Below are 7721 nucleotides of genomic sequence, written 5' to 3'. Positions count from 1 at the left end.
ATTTCTTTATCCAGGTTGAAATGAGCGCTCTCATGGATGGTTTTGTCCTTGACTTCAAACGCAATGTGCCATAATGTTGTCGTAAGTCCTTACGTTGAAGAAGTGCAGTGTAGTCTGTAGATTGAATCAATTGATATACTGTTTAATAAACCAAGGATTCTCCCGCTGTGTGTGAGCGAGGTGTTGGCTCCTCTAAACCCCCTCAACCTCTTAAAGACCTGCTGGCTGCAGAGGGGCTGAAACTAAAAGCAGAAGTAACGAACTCAAACAGACCACAGCTTGAGGTCAATTGAAAAGTTAATAAAGTGAATATATTCCTAAGTAAATAAATGTTCAACTTTGTTTAAATTGTTTAACTTTAAGGTGTTTAACTTTAAAATGTTTCAACGATTACTTAAATAAATAAATGAGGGCCTTAATAATAATAATAATAAAATACAATTAATTGTGACATATGTGAACTTTCCAAAATTCAATACATTATTCTGCACCTTCAAGCAGTGAAAGGGAAAGTTTAGCTATGGGTCTTTCAATCACAGTTCTTTTATATGCATATGTGTGTATCAGTGGCTGGTGGTTTTTAAAGTGAGGGAGGAAGGAGTGCGCGCTTGGTTGCCATTGGCCTGCTTGCACTGTTGGTGTATGGTGGCATAAGAATGTGAGACTCAAGTTGTTTCAGGGTGTTTTGGTGAACTACAAAATAGCAGGGAGGGAGTTATGTGAATAAAATTTATACAAAGCCACCAGTGGCATCACTGTAATTTGAGAAGGAAAGGATGCAAAGCATATTAGTCAAATCAGGCCTACTATTGATTTGTTAATAATAAAAAAAATAAAAAAATCTGGGCCAATCATTGGGCCTATTTTTGCCCTCACTGACTGAAGTTATTTAGCTATGTTTATTTTCAGTTACAATTGTTTTAAGAAAAGACTCAAGAACCAAAGTGATGCCATTTAAAATGCATCATGCTCTGAATCATTCACTAACACCCTTTCCACAATATCAAACAGAGCGGTCAGAGTAACAAACTAGTAAAAGAACAACAAGAACATTATTTCAAACTATTTACATGGGCTGTAAGCCTAACTATTCAGATTGAGGGACTTCATTTATAGATCAGGTCAATCCTCCTTGCTGTTTGCGTTGCGAAGACATCAGTGACCTGGTCATACCAAACTTGATCTTTTTTTTTTTTAAGTGATTTCAGCATTTTCTTTTCAATCGAAATAATGGCCATATTTGTTAACCTCTCCTGCCCCATCGCATTCCGTGTGTACGTTTTAATTCGTTTCAGGCAGAAAAAAAAACTTCGCTCAGCTCAGAGACATACGTTTGTACAGCTGTGGCATCGCTCCATCAAGGCCGCTGGATTTCATGAAGGCGAGCGCATCACAAAGTTTTCGTGTGGAGTTTATCTCTGTGTCAATTTTTAATATGTCTCCATCAAATTCGCCAGTGCCTGCGTGGGAAATGAGACTTTGAAAGATTCAAATTTAGCCTCATCCCAAAGCTCGGAGAAGCCCAAACGATCGAGGTGTTGGAAGCGCGGGGAGATTTAGAAGAGCATGCTGTCATGGATGGCATCATAAAGCGCTCTGTATGCCTGACGGGGATTTAGCAGCCTTCTTTTTGCCCTGTGAGATACATCAGGGTCTTCTGTTTGAGTGGCAGCCCTGGTGTAAATCTTGTCGAAGACACTCTCTACTTTCAGTTCGTCAATTATTTGTAGGAGGTTTTCAATGCGCCGTTTGCAGAAAGCAATATCCATTGACTTGTGCTGTAAGATGTCAAAGACCACGTCAGTGTGTGCAAACAACTGCTCAAATGTGAAGAGAAAAAACACAAATTCAAAACTCTTTCATCTTACACCTCAACCCATCAGCCAAACGAATAGTCTCGTCGTCCATTGTTGGACGCACAATAATATTCTCGAAGATGTCGTGTAGCTCGTCATAATTAGAAGCAACCGTATTCACTAGCCTACTCGGGAGAAGTTCCAGCGAGTCGGAGCGTTCCGGGGCAGCCGAGCGCACCTGAATTCCTCGAGAAAAGTTACCCTCTTGCTTGACTTGGAGAAAAAATAAGTGAAGCCACCCAAGTGAGCAAAGAAGTACTTTGCTTGGGGAATGGCCTTAACACCCTGACTTAAAACTAGGTTTAAGCGATGTGCATAGCAGTGGACAAATGTTGCACAGGGTGCCACTTCTCTCACCTTAGCCTGCAGGCCATTCAAGTGCGAGGCCATGACCGCGGCACCATACGTTTGGGCGACAAGTTTATCCTTGAAGTTGAAACCTGACAACTCAGCCTGCACGAATTCGAACAATGACTTAGCATCTCGACCATCGGACATCAAAAAAGCCTAAGAAGCGTTCCTGAATGGTACCATAGTCATCAACATAGCGCAAGATGACAGACAGCTGTGAATGACAGCTTATGTCTGTGGTCTCGTCGATTTGCCAAGAAAATAATGGTGTCCTGTTAAGCTCTGTTTTAATCGAACTGTGAATGGCTGCGTTTAAATCGTTTTGGAATGTCTTTGACGTGCCTGTGAAGACAGTCGAGCTTTCCATATGTTCTGCCAGAACGCGGTCATACTGAGCAATCACCTCCACAAGCTCCCTGTAATTTCCCTTGTTAGAATTTTCCCCTTCGTCATGCCCCCTAAATGACAACTCTTGCATGCCCAGGTAAGCTGTTGCATCTAACAGACGTTTCACCACCTCCCTATTGCCACGCACTTTAGCATTGTGCTGTTGGATTTGCAGCCGCACACCCTCATCTACAACCTGATCTATAGGCATGGTGCCTAGCAAGTGTGGCAGCACGAGCTATGGAGTGATGCCCTTTTCTTAAGGCAGTTTCGATAGTATTAATTGTTGCCAGACAACGCCACCCTGGGAATTTCACCCAGAGATTTATTTTAAGTGGACTAGCCCAAATGAAGGAAAGGCACTGAGGTCCGTTATGCAATGAGGCAGAGACGGCAGTTCGGTCATACAAAAATGCTTTTATTTATAGAAAATGTCTGTTCTTAAGACTAGCCTACTAAAGAATTACTCACTAAGGAGGGAAATTGGGTGCTGAGATCCAATCAGTGCTGAGACCTACTGTGAACACCTGCATCCAAAGGAAAGGGGATCCCAGGAACACCACACGTAAAACAAATGAAAAATAAACCAAATGCAAACACAATACAAAGGGGACACCGTGACCAGGACACCAGTCCACCACCGTAGGCTCAGCACCTGAATTGAGGGGGATCGCAGAGCAACCAGTTAGAAAACATTATGGAAACAAAATAATAATAAGAGAAATTAATTAAATAAACAAAATCTATAATAAGTAAACACAAGGAGAAATCAGCAAAAACTCTTACATAACATAACATACACACTTTAAAGGCCCACTATGCAACTTCGGGCATTTCTTGGCTGTTTTCTTGGTTTTGGCACGCACATTTCTCTACACAGCGCCCCCTACAGCTTCGTAGTAGATATTTCACAACACTGTCGTAACAACTCGTTGACGACCCTTCCCCATGCACTTCTACGCGAGCCATGGGCATTTGTTTTCAAAGAAGCCGGCGAATGCGTGGAGCCATGTCCGAAGTAGATGTTCATAAAGTGTAGGCAAGGTTATACATTTTTAAAAAGGTGTATTTGTATTGCAATAAACATAAATCCATCCTTTTTTATAGTTGACGGGGAGAATGTATATCCTAGATTATAATTGTTATATCTTAGGTTGAACAGAACAATCAGTGTAAGAGGTTTGGCCAACATAATAATCTAAATAAACAAGAACCTGGATTCGGGGATTCAGTCTGTATCTGGGGGACGAGACGGACGAACAGCAAAACACCCATGGAAACAAAGGTGTTTATATGGTTGCAACCAAGCAAGCTAGAAACATACAGGGCTCAACAAAGCGGTCGAGAAAACAATTTTTACAGGGCTCACAACAAAATGGTTGAGCAAACACATTTGTACAGAGACTATCAACATCAAGAATACCACGAAGACAAAGATCACCCAAAGGTACTTTCAATTTCAAAAGCAACACGGCCGAGTCGGCGTCTGATTTGCAGTCTTCTTTTTCTTTCAGTTCACGCTATTCCTGAAAAGCTTGCTCAACGTTTACTCGTGTCTGGCCTCTCTGTCGGTCAGTCTCCCTTTTCTCTTCTTCTGTTCCTCCGACATTGGGTTTCTCTGTCTCTTTTTAGTCGGCTGATCTATGATGAATATAACAATCCCTTAGTTACTTGTGTTTATATCGAGCCGGTTCCGCGTTTGGGGGTCTGTGCCGTAAAGCACCAACGCCCGGAGTTCAGAACTTTCAACGCTCCAACGTGTGACGCTTAGCCACGATAGCCAATCAGCGTGGAGCTTGACCCGACATCACCGACAGAGAGTAGTGACCCTTGCACAGAAGCATACGGCCGACATCTTTCTTTATTCTGGGGGTGGAAATAGTAACATAGTTACGCCATTAAATGCGTTTATGGAAACATTTTTAGCGAGAAATGTGCATTTTACTTTCATTATGTTCGCTCGGTCAATGTGAAGGATGTTTGGTTTGATAGTTATGACGGAGAGGGAACGCTCCGTTCACTTGCATGGACAGAGTCTCTGGATGCTAAGCAACCTCAACGTCTTGGCGGACTATTTCTCTCCTGATCAACACTACGAATGCTGGAAACACACCAGACACACCATGTGAAGTTATTCAACCCGATTATTGTTATTTATATAAGAGATTATTTAATCTAACCCGATCTAAGCTCTATCACCCAAACACGGCGGCGTTTGTGTTTCCTACCTCGGACTCCAGCGCAGCCACGGCCGACAACTATCTTTATTCAGGGTGGAAATAGTAACATAGTTACGCCATTAAATGCGTTTATGGAAACATTTTTAGCGAGAAATGTGCATTTTACTTTCATAATACTCGCTCGGTGAATGTGAAGGATGTTTGGTTTGATAGTTATGACGAAGAGGGAACGCTCCGTTCACTTGCATGGACATGGACTCATCTTGCTGCGTTGACGCGTTGGAAGCGTTGAACCCACCACACAATGATCAAGCGTCAGGTTACTCGCGTTATCGAACGCGAGTAACGCGTTTGGTGTGGCCGCACCGTAACGCGGTTGGTGTGGCCGTACCATAGTCGATTGATCCATGATGAATGCAACAATTGCCTCGCAACTGGCTGTTTATATCTAGCCGGTGCCATGTTTGGGTGTGTGTCTGTGCCGTAAAGCATTTTCGAAACTACAATCTGACTACATTTTCGAGGATACTTCCGTTGCGTCACATCCGGATTGTGTCGGTCCGAACAGAGCAAGTTGCATATGCGCTTTTTCACTGGAGAGGCGACATGGGTAAATGACACACCCACCAATCGACCCAGAAATGGATGCAGAACCATCAGCATAACTCTCAACCTGCATACTTAATGTAATTTTGGCTAAAAAAGTTGCATAGTGGGCCTTTAAGATGTAGTTGCACCAACTAAACAAAAGAGATAGCGACACAACAGGAAAAGGAACAAACTATCGCTAGCCGAATGAACGGCAAAGCGATCGGGTCCGAGCTGGCCCTGGCAAGGCGGTAATAACGTGGAAGCAAAGCAGCAGTGGTTTTTATAGGTGGATTGGCCGCCGCTGCGCCGCTACTGTCGGCCACCCAATCGGGCAGTCCCGGCCAACGTGGCGTGGAGCAGGGAACGGGACGCTATACAAAAGCGACAGTTCAGTGGGCGGCATCGGCTATGTATCGATGAGCAGCGCGCAGCCAGCAGCAACATCCAAGTGAGCCCTATCACTTCACAGAAGCGGAAATAGACGCACAGGAGCTACGTGACCCAGCCTTTGGACTCTTCTCCACGGTAGAGAAGGTTGTAGCTTGTATAGGCTTAGTTATGGAGGCAGAGTTGCAGGAACTGAGGGATTTAGTCGCACAGCTAAGGGCAGACAACGAGGGGCTGAGACAGGAACAGGTTGCAGCCATGCCTGGCCATAGTACAGCGCCCCCAGTTCTTCTTGCGCCTGCTGCATCCTCCAGTGCCAGTGCTCCTTCAACGGAGAGACTGATTTTTGTACCTAGAGACAGAAAATGTCCCACATTTAGGGGAAGGTCAGGCATAGGGTTAGCTGAATGGTTGGAGGAGGTGCAAGCCTGTATGAGAGCACGCCACTTGTCTGCATCCGATCAGGCATTCTTCTTATTTGACCACCTAGAGGGGTGGCGCGTGAGGAAATTAAGTACCGCTCCAGTGAAGAGCGGTCAGACCCATCTAAGATAATTGCGGTATTAGAGGAGCTTTATGGGTGTGCAGAGTCATATGTAGCTTTACAAGAGGCATTTTTCTCCCGACGACAGCATGAGGGAGAGACTCTACTAGAGTTTTCCCTCGCATTGATGGGTCTCATGACCTCTGTGAAGCAGCGTGCACCCAGTGGCATACCCAATGCAGAGGTTTTGTTGCGGGATCAGTTTGTGGAGCATGTGCTGGATGGGCCACTTCGTCGTGAGCTAAAGCAGTTTGTGCGCAGGCGGAAAGTCGGATAGCAGCACCAACGTGATCTTCACACTTGTCGTGGCGTTTGGTTGCCCTATCAAGATTTTTCGCATCAGTGAAACCATGAACAGCCCACGTTGGAGATTTGCTATTATTCATAAGCAAACAAGGCCAGCAATAAAGTCGATTGCTTGTAATGCTACCAGTAAGCCATGCGTACCTAGCAAACCATGTAGCACTCACAACACTGACGTTGCCATTACTTCTGGTGACCTTGATTTTGGGAAGTAGTCTACCTCTTTCTTTGGTCGCTAACTTAGCACTGTAACTGAATGAATGGAAGGTTTTTTGTAATAAGACGTTAACAATGTCCTCCGTTTCCAATGCTTCCATTGTGCATTTAGGATCTCGCTATCGCCGATTTCACTTGCTCTGCGTCTATGACTGAACACCGCGGCATTGCAGACCGGCTTTGTTATCAACAGCGTTGCCATATTGGGCAGATTTCCCGCCCAATGATAATTTTTCCAGCCTAACATGGTTAAAAGTAGCCCAATTGGGTGGGAAGTCTGACCAATCTGGCAACACTGCTCAACATCCAGGGATCCTGCTTATTGGTTCATAGCGCAGACGGATAGATTTTTGCGCAAATCATACCCCTTAAGGTCCCACCCACTCAGAGGAGGATTTTCCTCCTCTCTCCCATTGAAACCCATGTTATCCACCGGCCGCCAGTACTTTCGGGGAAATGAATGGGAGTCAACGGAGGCTGAGGGAGGACGTTCCTCCCTGAAGTAATTGTCAATAGGTGATAGGGGGTGCTAATATCCCTTTACCCAGGGAAACGAACATTATATATTCAAAGGCAATAAAGTAGTCATATTTAAGGGCATTAATTCATAACAATAGTCTGGGCAATCTACATTTTTTATTCTCAATAATGTTAGGGAGGATCTTCCTCCCTCTCCTCAATGGAGAAGCCTCCACTGGTGTGTATGTATATATTTATATATATATATATATATTAATATATACATATATAGATAATATGTGTATGTATGTATATATGTATTAATGTATATATATATAGATAATAAATATAGTCTTAATAAATACATACATATTTTATGTTTATTAGTTTATAATGTGTATTATTTTAACAATTGCTACGCTTATACTTCATTTTATATATATTTAT

This window comes from Gadus morhua, chromosome 17, assembly GCF_902167405.1.
Source record: "Gadus morhua chromosome 17, gadMor3.0, whole genome shotgun sequence".
In the NCBI taxonomy this organism is placed as follows: Eukaryota; Metazoa; Chordata; class Actinopteri; order Gadiformes; family Gadidae; genus Gadus; species Gadus morhua.
This window is presented reverse-complemented; position numbering follows the sequence as displayed.